This window comes from Vanessa atalanta, chromosome 7 (genome assembly GCF_905147765.1).
Source record: "Vanessa atalanta chromosome 7, ilVanAtal1.2, whole genome shotgun sequence".
Taxonomy (NCBI): Eukaryota; Metazoa; Arthropoda; class Insecta; order Lepidoptera; family Nymphalidae; genus Vanessa; species Vanessa atalanta.
The window spans coordinates 5,157,666-5,173,695 of NC_061877.1; the positions used below are offsets into that span (position 1 = coordinate 5,157,666).

General features: G+C 30.5%; 1 protein-coding gene across 8 annotated transcripts in view; it reads right to left on the reverse strand.

Moving 5' to 3' along the window:
• The window catches only part of LOC125065490 (poly(rC)-binding protein 3), a 191,582-nt gene that overhangs the window by 51,355 nt on the left and 124,197 nt on the right, over window positions 1-16,030 (reverse strand). For all 8 annotated transcript variants that reach the window (XM_047673129.1, XM_047673127.1, XM_047673121.1 and 5 more), the window contains one exon: window positions 4,371-4,421. The gene's annotated coding sequence lies outside the window, so the exon portion shown is untranslated. The remainder of the gene's footprint in view (window positions 1-4,370; window positions 4,422-16,030) is intronic.

The following is a 16,030-nucleotide window of genomic DNA, read 5'->3' on the forward strand; positions in this document are numbered from 1 at the left end:
GTTATAGGCACTGCGTTTTACTTTAGACTATGTACTCTATCCCAAATTTCATTTATTTTAATTAAGTATATTTAAACAATTTTTTAAAATTCTTGAATGAAATAATAATATAATAAAAATAATTTAATATAACTATACTATAAAAGCCTGTAAGAGGCCTACAGCTGGGCTAAGTTCTTCCTCTTCCTTTGAGGAGAAGGTTTGGAGATAAATCCACCACGCAGCAACAACGCGGTGTATACACATGTGGCAGTTGATGAATTATAAACATAAGTTAAGCACGTGAAAGTTGAAGTTAGTGGTTGCATGGACTTGAACCCGCAATCATCGGTTAAAATGCTCGCGCTCCAACAACTGGCTCAAAATAACTGAGGAGGACATTATTAAAGGAACGGCGAATGGTACTTTAAATTATAGTAATATTCTAAGTTATTTTTAGATTTAAAGCACCTTCCAGTAAAAGCTAGTTTTGGGTACTACAGACTTTTTAATAGTGTTTGCTTTAAAATATTGCTAACAGTTCAGGATTGATAGCAGAATATTTCACCTAGATACGACATCAGGGAGCAGTGTAAAAAATGTTTGTTTGCTGACGATACTGGTCCTAAATCAAAGTCAAAACGGTTCTCATACATAAATATTAATATTGTTTAATGTCAACGAGAACTTTTATTTAAACAATATATTTTTATATGTTATAAACAAATAATCAAATAGTGAAAACTGTAATCCTGTAAAAAAAATATGTCTGATAAGACTTAGAGACTAGAGAATTTTAGAGTATTTTAAATTGGTCTTCATTATCCACTCAAATAGACGAATACAAAGTTACAATGATTTTATTAAAAAAAAAAGTACAAACAAATTTTATATAATCGACTTTTTTATTTTATTTATTAATTGGAAATTGCAACGCGTGTGAAGTGACCCAGCTCCGATCGCAATGGATGTATATTTATTAAAATAGTTGAATTGTGTAAAGGGAACGTTCAACTAATTAAAATCGGTCTCTCACTAGAGTTTGGTTGAAACTGATCGATATTTCTTGTTTAATATGAGATCCGTACTGTGTTCAACTTTACGATGTGTAACTATTCTAAAATTTCGTTACGACTAAATAAAATAAACCAATGAGTACGAAACATTTAGTTTGAATGAGAAAAATAAATAAAAAACAAAAGAAATGGTAAATGGTACTTAACAATTGCGTTCAGTAAGTAGCGGTGAAAGAGCAACGGGCAGACAGACATAGAGTTCGCATTTATAATAAAAGTATAGATTTCATTATGTAGCAGTATTATATTAGTAATACTACACAATACAATATATTCATAAAACAAGTAACATTAAAAACCTCGTTTTTCACCTCATTAGTGCTCCGTTGTCAATTGTTAGCTTGTTGTTGTTTAGTATGTTCAAATCTGCCTCTGAGAATTGACGTTGTTCAAAGTACTTCTAGAAATATTACATAGTATTTATAACGTACTTCTATTATTTATATATATATCCTCTTTCTTTTACCTCAAGGTATAGGAAATGCCTGTTAGACGTCAAAGTATATATCGTCTGTCGCAGTAAATATGATTTTTTAAGTAGGTAAGTGCACACGTTGCAAATCTGGATTGTTTTATTAAATAATGAGAAATACTACAGAAATAAGTTATGACGCCTCCCAGTTTTTAAAAGTCTTTTATTATTTATACGCGCAGTTTTGATGATAATATAAAAGAGACACGAAAAGAAAATTTCTTATAAAAATAAATTAAATCGATAAGCCCTTTGAAAATGTTTGTACTACAAAATTAGAGAGCAAACATCTACTCTTTTTTAATAAATAATTGGAGAATTACTTTTATTCAGAATAAAATGTCTAATTTTTGAATGTAGCATAAATTGTACGTCTAGTAACATTCATATATAACTAGTTGTCGCCCGCGTCTACAGTCGCGTTTGTGGGTTAGTTGTCAGGTTTAAGTTATAAACATATATCCTCCTTCGAGTTTAAGTTTTCTTCGAACCAAAGTTCTTAAATTTGGTTCAGTGGTTTGTATGTGTAAGAGCAATTACAGTAGTAATTTACATATTTTGACAACAACGTCCTGTTAAAGATAACAGCTTTTCTTTATTGTATTATTTTAGATACTAGTTGTTTGTATCTTAAGCGCTGTTTTGAATTCCTTATTAGCACTTATTCCCGCGATCTACGTTCTGAAGGAAATCTTATCTTAAAGCTTCTTCATAGTTCCTCCTTTTATATTGAAAACTTTCATGATGTGCTCAATGTAACTGTAATTAAAAAAAGTCGAAACTAAGAACGAATTACTTTCGTTGTGCATTAATAACGCTAAGGACCAGTACACTATCAAACAATTCTAATATCAGTTGTCGTTGTTGAGTGTATGCCACACTAGGTGAGAAACGAAAAATACGTAATGGCTAAGACTGTTCTCAGTGGAAATATCGTACAGACTACATATATTCATGAGATATTATAATTATTGGTTGAAACGACGACTCCATACAATCATGTATATCGCTTATACAGTATATTCCTATCATGAATAAACACAAAATACGTAAAACATACCATATAACAATATTTCCATTTTCATTGTATCAATATTCGATTCAGTGACTGCACACATTAAAGCCTCAAAATATTAAATGATTTGACGAACGGATGTTAAAAAAAAAATATTATTTATTACAGAGCTATAATTCAGTCACATCGTTATTTTAACGCCAATTAAACAGGTTGCGGTTTTTAGTACAGACTCGTTGAAATCGTGACTGTGAATATAGAGGAGTCCTTGCTTCATGTTAATTTTTTTTATATTTTTTCTGTGATTTTTTTGGTTAGGCTTGCACCAGGTCATGGTGTGGAAAATCGGTGATTTGTTTCAAGGATAGCAAACACTTTTTATTTAAATCTGAATACAGAGTCTCTATAAAAACGTGTGATTAATGTACGTAAAACTGATAGACGAAGTCATAGTCGGTTGACGAAAGTTCAATATTAATCAGGTTATCAGCTCAGAGGCCGTTTTGACTGCATACAAAAAATGCTGAGCCGACTAATAAGTTGGTATCAGGTCATTATTTCAAGAAATTTCAGCCTAGAGTTAAAATATTAGCAGATAAACACTTCGTTACTTTGGAAAATATGTACAGCTGTTTGCTCTACTTCTAATCTCTTTCACCACGGCCGAATTTCGATATGAAAACAGCTTTAAATTAATTGGTGTTGACTCTCATGATATATAATGTAAGTATTTTTATTTTTGAAAACATCAAAAATGATTTACTAAAGAGTAGCTTCTTTTTCATTACCTTCGATTACGAATCGTGATAGTGGTGATTTGTATGCTGATGATTCCAACTCAAATTAAAGTAATTCTCTATTATAATTATGAAGTTCGGCCGCCTGTATATTAAGTGAACTGTGTTATCTATACTAATGTTATGAATGCGCAATTAACTCTGTCTGTTTGTCAATTAAGCTTCTAGGAATAAAATATTGAACCGATTTTGATGAAATCTGGTACGAAGCGTGCTTATACTGCCAGGGACACCTTTGTTAATATTACATATGTAGTTGTGTAAAATGTGTATTTCTTGGGAATAATTAAGGAATGAAACGTTTCTGTAAATTCTTCAGTTTTAAAGATGAAACATCTACTTATGCATTTAATAAGCGAGGAGTATGTGCAGTAATTCTTTTCGACCGTCGGGGAGTTTAGATGGCATGCGTGATTCTGCAACGTCTTGCGAAGAGATGACGTGGGTACCGTTGGTATTTTAGTGGGTATTCCGATGTATTCACTGGCGTACCCCTCCATTCCTCTTTATGTAGGGGATACAAGTAAGCGTGCTGTTTTTATAATACTTTATAATAGGTTTTATGTCAGTTTTGTCGAATTTAATTTTCTTATAAATGCGCTACGGTAATCTACTTTAATCGTCAAATTTACTATTAATGATATACTGACGGAATACTCTACATTAACCTAGGACAGAATTTTACAAAAAAAAATTGGCAAAAAAAAAAACATGTTTTCTAAAAATAATTTTAAAAAGTTGGAACCCTATTCCATTCCATCACAAATTACTGTCAAATATACAAACTTTAATATTCATAACATTTCGTTATAGTTAATTTTACATAAAATGAATTAAGCTTAAATCATGATAGATTGATGAATTTTATAATAAATTATGTTACTAACTTTTTTAAACAAACAATTTTGGCTTAAGCGTTTTTTATATATATTCTTGGCAAAAATACATACGTTCGATAAGATTAAAGATAACTTCACGGAATTTCTTATTAAAAGTACTTTTTATAAATTCTACGAAAAAAACATACGTACCTTTTCAAATTTAGAAGTGAATTGTTGTTTGAAGCACGCCTTGTTTAATATCTGGAATGAAATAAACGCTAAATTAGAAAAAGGTAAAGAATCCACCTCATTTGTTTGCCTGAAATCGATTCTAATTACATTTTCCGACCTAACAATTACACTAATATGGTTCAAAGCATGAATAATTATATAATACTTAAGCATTACATTCAATTTAATTAAATGTAATACCTATAGTACGAAACCACAAAAATGATAATTTACAAACCAATTAGGAGGTGAAGTTTTCCGCTGTTGGTATTGCGGTCGGGAATCTAAACTAATAATAAATTGTTCGACGGGGCTTCGCTATTCTAGCTTAAAAATATAAAATAGATCCCTGATTTTAGTTAGGAACAAAGGTTTCTCATCGAAGTTAGATCTGATGCTGACCAATAACCATTCTTATTTACTATTGATAATATAATTCTTGTATATTAAATAAAAATTGCGGTAGACAATACTATAATTAGGTTATATTTATATAATTTCCCTAATTTCCCGCAGAGAATATTTCACGACATCACGATAATGTCAATCAATTCTCAAAGTTGTATACAGCGCTATGAAAATTCAAAATAATCATTAATAGGGACGAGAATGAACAAAATTTTCCTTAATTTATATTGATTACTCAACTCAAAAACTTATTTTAAAATTAAATAGCGAGGATTCCGTAATGGTTTTGTTTTAATAATCATCTACGATATATTTTAAAGTAAGAAGTAAGTCATTTTGGAAATATCTCATTGCTGGGCTAAGGCCTCCTTTCCTTTTGAGGATAAGGTTTAAATCTTATTCCATCACGCTGATCTAATGCGGGTTGGTGTATATAAATGTAAGCGAAGCAAGGCTCAAAATAAAATACATATTTATTTTTTGTAGAGCCTAAAGATTAATTTTTGGTTTTGAACTTATCAAATTAGAAAGAAAGCCTAGATGGCCGAGTGGTTAGACCGCGCGCATCTTAACCGATGATTTCCGGTTCAAAAAAGGCAGGCACCACTGAATTTTCATGTACTTAATTTGTGTTTATAATTCATCTCGAGCTCGGCGGTGGAGTAAAACATCGTGAAGAAACCTGCATGTGTCTAATTTCAACGAAATACTGGCACATGTGTATTAAAATTAAAAATTAGACATTTATCCTGAAATATCTCTGAACTAGAAAAAAACCTCAAAAAAGACTTTCATATAATAATTTCAAAAAAATTTTCTAATTAAGTAAGTGATTTATCAGTTTTAAGTACAGGGCTATATACTTTATTGAATGGCCGCAAAATTTTAAAATTAACTAACTACATATTATCTGTGAGTAACTTAAATGAATGTTCGTGCACGAAAATATTATCTTAAAAACGTTACCGTAAACAAAACTGTTATAGGCTCAATAACGTGAGGAAATATAGATAATATAATGGAAATTGATTCGCAGAACAACAAACGCGAGCAGTCGAACGTCTACAGCATTCCAGGAAATAAAACATAATAAAAGTTATATATTTCAAATGCGAATTTCCTCTTAAATCTGCAACATATAAAGGCCGCAATATAAAATTGCTAATATGTAGTGCAAAAAGGACTACTATTATAAATGCGAAATTACTCGTAAAAGTGTTGGTCTACTACATCGATCGTAAAGAAATTTGAAATAAAAGTATCCTAAGAGTTATTTAACTCTTATTTAAGGAGTATATCGGTTTTTACTGTTCTCCTTTATACAATGATAGGACGACGATTTTTCAAGTAAGCCGAACTCACGAAGACTGTACATAGCTGACTAAGTATTGATTAATTCTATGTAAAAAAATATATAGTTATACATTTTTTAGTTTGTCTTTTTAACATTTTAATAAGGTAAATATGTATAGCTCTACCGAGATTTGAGACTTCCGTGAGGGACTTGTCTATTAGTTGGTTTACATTTGAGTCAAATTTTCGAAAGATCTCGAAATCTTGAGAAATCATTGAGATATTTCTATTCGTTTTGCTAATATGAATAACAAATGTTTTCGCTTAAGCAAGTATCGTACAACTTTGACGTTCCTGAAACTAATATTAAATACACGAAATTTGTTTTTATATCATACTTGTTCTTTTGTTATCCTTTTGAACCATTTTTTATTTCATTTAATAAAAAAATATTTGCTTTAATATTTTTAATATTATGTTTTTTAGTATTGTTTTATTTATACTTGTAATAAATACTGTGGTTTATGTTTAGCGTATTTATGTCATAGCCAACACTTAAGCCATTTTACTAAGTGGCTGTTAGTTGGAAGTTTAATAAACAGTTCAATATTAATAAACAATTCTATTTTAAACAGAGATATTTACAACTTACTAAATTTAATTAATGTAAGAAGCGAAAAAAACACGATTGTTACGAATATCTAAAAAGAAAATATAATTTATTTACTATCGAATAGATGTCATGTTATTTTTGACGGTTTTTAGTGAAAATATCATGTTATCATGTCCACAATGTCACGATAGCTCGTTCAATACGTAATCCGGCTGTCTGTTCTACGATCGAGGGTCCTAAGCAAACCACTCTTACATCGAGTGTTTGCACCCACACCAATAGAGCGTTCGGAGATTTCTTCGGTGAATTGTGTTTGGTTCTTGTTCACCTGTCAGATCCTTTGTTTTATTCAACATCAGGTGCTCTTTCAAAATGAGATTGTTAATAAAATGTATCTGCCAGTGGAGTTATCTACTCAAGGCTTTATACTTAGTACACTCACGCTAATTGTTTCATAACATTACATCAACATTCTATTATCGTGTACCTTTTTGAAGGATGATGGGAAGATGGCCCAGAGGTTAGAACGCGTGCATCTTAACCAATGACTTCGGGTTCAAGCCCAGACAAAGCACTACTGAATTTCATGTGCTTAATTTGTGTTTATAATTCATCTTGTGCTCGGCGGTGAAGGAAAACAGAAGGTCTAATTTCAACGAAATTCTGCCACATACGTATTCCACCAACCCGCATTGGAGCAGAGTGGTGGAATATGCTCCAAACCTTCTCCTCAAAGGGAGAGGAGGCCTTAGCCCAGCAGTGGGAAATTTACAGGCTGCTAATGTAAAATGTTTTGAAAGATGAATGAGAATATTGAACATATAATTGCAGAAAAATAGACCTAACATTTAAATTCCATGGGTTGGTTAGCGTATTGAGAATATGAGGAATATTTCTTTTGATAATACCATGACGTATTTGTGACCAATTACGCCTAATATGATACGTGCCTTTTTGTTATTTCTGTAATAAAAACAGCTTAAAAGAAATGATTATTAAATAATCGATAAAAATGTTTGATAATACTGCTTAGTTAATAGTATATTAATTAAAATTAGTGTGTTAATTTGTGCAATATCCCCAATACAGCTGTATAACGAAAGGCAGTATGGAAATTTAATTGAAGTTTTGATTAAGTACTATCGCACATGATAGAGGCGTCGAACGTTTTCCAGCGAAAATGTACCTTTACTTTGCATAAATCAATATTGGCCGACTATCTTTACCGATTTAATAAACTTAATAAAAAAATCCCAATATATAACAAATTATGTGACATCAAAAGCATACATATAATTTAATTCCACCTATGTTAATAATGTGGCTGAACCAAACTTAGGTATAAAAAAAAAATATTGTTTTCGAAATTTCAGAAAGTAATACCAGGTTACTTTTTAATCACAAAGGTAGGCAGACGAGCAAATGGGCCACCTCGTAAGTGCCCAACGCCGCTTGTGTAAAAGATATTCCAATCGATATGGAATGCCAAAATCCTTTTCTGCCCTACTGCATTCATGCAGTATATAAGCTACTAGTTATCGTCTGCGGGTTCACTCACATTTTAGGTTGGTCGTCAGGTGTTAGGTATAAAAAAGCCTAAGCCCCTCTTTGAGGTTCAGGTTTCCTTCAAATAGGTAAATGCATAATATTTGTCCTCTGTTTCATTTTCCGTTTTACAAGTGAATTCTGATGTATTTCTTTGTACCAACGTTACGCACTCGAGATCAGAAGGAGTTATTTACGTATCTAAGAACAATATTTATGTATTTAAAATATGTTTCGAATAAAAACATACATGAAAATCATTTTAAATAAACTATTTTCGTATAAGAATTATAAATATTATTATGTTGTTCTTAAACTATAATTTCTAATTTTTGCATTACGTAAAAAACTTATCTAATAGTTGGGCGGAATTATATTGATTATTGGAATCTGGTAAAATACTAACGTTTTACCATAGCTACAATAACAAATCAATAAACCACTTGCTCCCTGTGTATTTACATATGTGTAGTGTACATTTTGATTCTTTAGTCACGGATAAACGGATATGATAATGATCCACAAATTGTCACCAGTGCATCAACAGGATGCTACGCGATTTGTCGCCATCGTTACCATCTGCAATACAAACTGTTTTTGAAAAATGAAAACTATTGCAACAGTGATATTACTAAGTATTTGACTTTAATAGTTTACCCTCCTAGCAATAATAACTTTATATTAATAATTTAAAACAATTCAATATAAACTGTATTCAAAAATTAAAACAGCAGACATGTCAAAATTGTTCTTAGATCTCCAGTTAAATTTATTTTTAGTTATCATAATTAAATACGCGAAAAATTACGCTATGTTATAATGTATAATGGTATGCTTGTAAAATTTATTTAAGGGTGAGTTTCTATAAAGCTACAGGCATTTTCGTTTACGTTCATTTAATGGTGGCTGCTGGTACAGACCACACCGAAAATGTAAACAAAGAAGGTACATTGACAAAAATAAACCGAGAAGAGAAAAAAAAGATAGCTCGTAAACATAATTGAAAAACAGTTTTCCTAATATTTATCTTGTACTTTGACGTTTGAAAATATTCATTAGAAATTGGTAAACAATGAAAAATGTGGAAAATACGATAAAGAAATCATTGTTGAATAACATATTACATTAATTAATGAACGAGAACGAACAGAACGAAAAGAACGAATCGAAAATATTCAAGCTATTTCACTTCAATGGCTGGAATGGAACGGCTAAATTCATAAAAAGAGCTATTATTATGTTTTGACAGGAAGTGTGTCTTTGGATTATTTGACGGCTTTGCATGTAATGGCAATTTTGAAAAATGTAAATGAAAACATTGGGAATTCCTTTGCATATAATGCTTTCGAATTGTCAGTAGCTTTTGGCCATAGTGGCCTTTACAGCGTCACCAAGCAGAGCAGAGGCTAATTCCCTTGTGACATGTGAATCAAAACAAACATTTTCTTTTATCGATGTTTTGCTTGAATCTCTCATTGAGTAAATGTAGTCAAGGAGTATTGATTATCTCGCCATATTTTAGCATTAAGAGTCAGCGAGAAGACAGAATTGTAAACTTACGCTTAAAATATATGTGTCAGCATTAATGTTATTCAGTGTCCTTTACACTAAAAATGTCTAGTGTTCGACCTTGTCGGGTAAAGTACAAATAATTGGAGCGACGCTTTGGTTGAAGAGAAGTTTGTGTCCTAAATAAACATTGCTTAGAATTGATCCCTGAATGTCATTATGTTGTGCCTTAAAATATTAATCAAAAAGTTAATAATACTAGTAGCAATTTATTAACGTAGAACGCTGTTATACCATTGCAACATTCATAAAAAAAAAACTAGAATATGCTTTTTTAAAATTCTGTTTTAAAAAATACCTATGAATGCGAAATTGATAACGGACGGTTTAATTCCAAAATCCATTTTTGTTTCATTCACCGAACAAAGATCCTTTGGCATTTGATTGACGTTTAATTTTCCTAAAAGTTTAAGTGTTTGTTTTTTTTTTTTATAGTAAAACTATGCGACGTACGTAAATACTGGATTTTTTTTTTATGAATACTTCGATCGAAACTTCATAGGTGATTTTATTTCAATAATTTGTGTTAACATATAATTGATTAGTGTTATGCTATATTATTAATAAACTAGAATATTAGTATTATTTCTGCTAGCATTGGTAAAATGTTAACGAGTAAAATGTAATAAATTTATATTAAGTGTTTTTTTTTAATAATAATGTAATTATTTACTTCGCATTAGATATAAATTTTACATAAAGTTATTAAATATATAATAGTTAAAATAAATCTGTGGATAGAAGTATTGTATTCACTTTAAAAAAATATATATGTTTAAATATTGGACAACATCACATACATTACTCTGATCCCAATGTAAGTAGCTAAAGCACTTGTGTTATAGAAATCAGAAGTAACGACGGTACCACAAACACCCAGACCCAAGACAACATAGAAAACTAATGAATTTTTTCTACATCGACTCGGCCGGGAATCGAACCCGGGACCTCGGAGTGGCGACCACGGAGGTCGTCAAATGTTTAAATGCTTCTCACTCTAATCTCATGTACATACAATAATTTTCGTTGAATATGAAATAATTTTACATTAATTAATTAATTTGAGAGCGAAGATGGGTCAGTAGTTAGATTGTGTTCATCTTAGCTGATGATCGTGTGTTCAAACCCAGGCAAACACCACAATTTTCATGTGCTTATTTTGTGTTGGTGATGGATTATGCCACATGTGTATCCACCAAACCGCTTTGGAGTAGCGTGGTGGCGCAGGCTCCAAACATTCTCCCTAAAATGGAGAGGAGGCCTTAGCCCAGCAGTGGGACACTTTTTATATACAATAATTTTGAATGAAAGCAGTTTCAGTATAAATATTAGTTATTTTTATAAGTGTTCTGAGGATCTTAACCTTGTTGTCCTTACAACAAGGTTAAATGAGGATTTAGTTGTATTTAAAAAGCCATATTATACTTTAGAAGAAGCGAGCAAACATACATACGAGAAAAGTGGACAGCCGCAAGCCGCGTGCTAGACAGACGATTTAAAATACTAAGAACGAGGCTCAGATCTTCTACCAGACAAACCAAGATAAGACGGTCTAGGCGCCTCAGAACAAGGAGGCCGACTCCAAATGAAATGAGAAAAAGCACAGAAGAAGATGAAGATTTAGATTGATATCTAAAAGAATGCTCTATTCATTGATATATTTACCAGTAACTTAGGCTATGTGTGCTCATTAAATTATATTTGACCACAACATGTACAACGAGGAAGCTATAGATGCATAATCAACGAGCATGTTAGGATCTGAACATTTTAGTCATGATAAAATTGTAATGAATGCAGATCCGATCTAAATATGTACCCGCATTAAATCGCATAAGAATCAAGTACATCATTAAAACGATATTTTATATCGAAACAGTTTTAAAAAAATATATATTTTCTAAATTTTCTTCGTACATATTTAGTACACAGTTAACAAATAAAATAATTCATTATTATAACTGCAGATTCCAATTTTCTTTCTAACTTTGTCCTCGACGTTATCTCCTTATCAACGTTGAATGCTTCGTTAAATATAATTAATTAACGTTTTACTCTAACTGCCTAGTTAATTAAGTAACTAGCTTATAAGGCAGATCTATTTATTTTTATATCTTTCTGTCAAGGAATTCTCATTCTTTAGATTGGACTATGGTACTGTTTACACTTCCAACCTCGGAAAACACGTTGGTATTATACTTGAACGCTTTCTGCTCGTGATAGTTAACCTACCTTTTGGACTTTGGATTATGCCAGTAGGATATAAAGAATACACTCTGTATTTGTACACTATAAAATGTTAATTCAAAGGAGATTGTCCGATGATGATAATATAATCATCTTATATGTAAACCTCTTTGATAGGGTTATGTAGAACGAATTTACATAATTATAATTACAATACAAACTTGTACCAATATCCAAAAGTCTATTGTACTGTTTTATTGTGATATTGTTGTGCCAAAGTGGTTCAAGATAAAGATCTCGATTAAGTGGTCTTGATTGGGTCACGAGATTGCCGTCGTTTGAGTGGAGAGCACTGTTAGGATTGTTTAAGTTTGAACGATAGACGTACTGTTTCGATGGCACTCTCAGTGATAATAATTAGTGGTGCTCTGTTGTTAAACTACTAGCCCTAAACAAATATTATAAAAAAAAAATACGGCATTATTTTTTTTTTATTGCTGGTATGGTATCGCTGGATGATATTGATTGATGTTTCTATAACTCAATATATAATTTCTGAATATATATATGAAAATTAGTCGTATGTTCTTGTTATTACCTGTGTGTTCGTTTGAAACGTCAGGTAAATAAACTTTCTAGACGAATGGCCCCGGTATTGGAGTGAAACGCAAACAGAAACTCGGAATAAATGGCGTATGAAAGTTAGGGAGAAAACGCTCTCTTAACAATAATCTACACCATTCAATAAAAAAATAACATTTGATTTTTTCAATGACAATATATTTAGTTGGATGAATGGAACAAATCTGTCACATAACTTATTTCTGTGAAATTACATCGCTGAAATTTATGTTCATGTCTTTATAAGTGGCGGACTCCGTCAATCTTTCATGTTTACATTCAAAGAACAAATTTAATTATTTTGTTTAGATCAAACCGAATTCAATAAGTGGATTTATGAATATTACATTTTATATAATTTCAATAAGCTTCCATCTATCAAGGCCTTAAAGATTAATTTGCACAAAACTTTTACATTTAATTAAATTCGTTACGTTTAAACTGGTTATATACAATTCATTATATGAAAATATGATTTTATTAATCGTGAAAAATGTGAGAAGTAAATTTCAATTGCGAGTATCATTCAACCGTCGGGGGCCACCAGTAATGAGAACAACGGAACTTCCACCAACTCGTTTACCTGGTGCGGATTAAAGTACATTAAACTATGTAATAGAGGCTGGCGGTCTGGATAGTTTATTTTTTAACTAGCGGGTTGCGAGAAAAGTCGTAATTAACGCGGCTTTCACGATGCGACGACCTCCAAGCGCCTCCTTATAGGATTGTTATTATGACGTGAATATAAAACTGCTATGTTACAGAATGAAAAAAATACTTTCTTTTGGTTATTAACCTCGTTTTTTGTTTGTTTTATAACGTATTATGTCGAAGTAACTTTTTAAAATATTTTAAAATTAGTCGCTTTTTTTTTGGATAACATTATACTATTTGATATAATTATTGTTACGAGGTATAAAGTACAAGTTCTAGAAGTATAATTATATTTCGAGAAGTTGTTCATATAAACATAGATAATCTTATTTATTTTATTATATAATGTAAGAAAAGCAATTACTTTACAAAATACAAAAATCTAATTTAAATTTTGTCGTGATGCGACGCAGCTTATAAGATGAATCACATATCACTGTCATTTCCTCTGTAATTATATTATGCAGATTAAAAAAAAAAAGAAGGGTGACACTTTATCGTCATACAATAGCTGTGATGCTTTATAACTTTGTTCTTCACCTTCAACCGACTTAAAAAAAATAAAGTTTTTTATTTGCTCCGTATTATTGCATATTCGTGATATTATCAGAAATAATAGAAACGATTTTATGATTCTTTGGCTGGGATAATTTATATACAGACGCAAAAGTAACTCTCTCTGTCTGTTTGTTTGTCTGTCTGTTATCTCACGACTAAATCTACCAAGTGAATTTGAAATTTGGTACGAATCAAGCTTAAACTTAAAGGAACTTTTTTATGTCCAATACCTAATCGACGACGACTAATCGACTAATCTCTAAAATGCGAACAAAGCCGCGACAACAACTTGTAATTTACATTATGGGTAGGTTCTATAATAAATATTAAAGCACCATTCTACTGAGAAGACCAATTTATAATTATAATAATTTTGTATTCCATATAAATTATTTTACTTAAAAAAATGTTTAGAATCAGTCGCGAGTAAATAAAACTCAAGAATTTCAAATTTTATTCAGTGACTTGTTTGCGTTGGTTCTATAAATTTTTAATTTATCAATTAGCTTTAAAAGTAAAATGTATTTTTTATTTGACTCATGAAAATAATCGATTAAAGTAAGCTTATTAAAAAATTATCGTAACGAAATAATTATATTCCGACTTTGTACTTTAATTTATTAAGTATGAGATGAATAGTTTGAACATATTAAACTTACTCACTAAGTGAATCACAGCACGTGGATGTCGCTAGAATAGACTGAATGAACTTTTGTTAAACGCATCAGTTAATTGAAATCATTAGCACTTTTATAACCCGATTGACGATGAGATAGGAATAAAAGCAATTGAAGACCTGACTTGAGCAGTTGAAGGCAGGCGGATGGCGAATCAAAAATATGTTAAGTTTGTCTGCTGCTTATTACACTATACTACAAATAAATTGTATACGGCAAGACGAATATTATGTTATTTACTAAAGCTTATAATTTGCTTTGGAAACTTAACGCACAAACGTAATCATTAACTTTGAATGTGTTGATCTTTGTAGTTAGGTAATTTGTAATCTGAACAACAGTCATTTTATTTTATAAAGAACGTCTTTTTAAAAGGCCATTGTGAACTAACATAAGCTACATCAGACACGCTATTACCGGTATCCTTTTGATTAAAGTCAATCCCCTAAGTAATTTTAATAGTGTATGAAACCAAAAGTTTACCAAAGATTTCTAAGAAAAACTCACAAAACAGAAGTACCCAACGTAAAAGATCCACGTAAATTAATGTTTCGAGAGACAGAAAGAGGAATAAAACTTTTTGAGTATAAATTCGCAGACTCTGGTTGAAATATTGAGAAATATTAAGAGAAATATTGTGTCTGCTAGAAACGAACTTGCGATGTTTGTTTAAGCATTTTTATTAAGAAAACAATTTACAAATTTAAATATATATTATTGTTTTATGATTGAGTATTTTTTTTCTATTTTTCTTTATACGTAAATTGTTTTATGTTTTGTTTGTTTATATTTTGTAAAAATTTGCACTACCCAATTTTTTTATTCAAATCACGCATTTAATCTGCATTAAGCATGAAGCTGGATATCAAGTGTTTCTACTGTATAAACTCCATCATAGAGTTAATAAAATACAATTTAAGTATTACCGTCAATAAGCGTCAAAAAACAAATTTCAGATAAAATTATATATTTTAGAAACCAAAATACCACATACGAACAGCGAAATATTAAACGTAACTTTAAGATGATATACTTATATACACAACTAAAATATAATTATGTGCAAATAGTAGTAATCCGTCCGTAATGTTGTATTAATATAAAATTTGCATCTTTGAGTTAATTTTGTTTGTACGCTCCGCTTATTTATTTACATTTTTAATAAAAATTGAGTTAAATATTTCGCTGCTGGGTAAGCGGTAATGAAGTTTTTTATTAAGGGATTATGAATGTATTAGTGTTGGAAATTGACCCAGTACGTTCATTTTATGAGAAGATTTTAATACAAGCGTATTCCAGTAACTCGTAGAATATATATTTATCATAGATACTTTTTTTTTAATGATTAACTTAAAGCCATACAATCTATAAAGTTAAACTAGTGATTATTTCGACAGATGTATGAAAATCTTATATTTTCAAATTTTATAGATTAATTTCTATAATACGATATCTAATGGATTTGATTCAAAATATTTACAACAAACTTAATAATTAATAATGTTATATAAAGG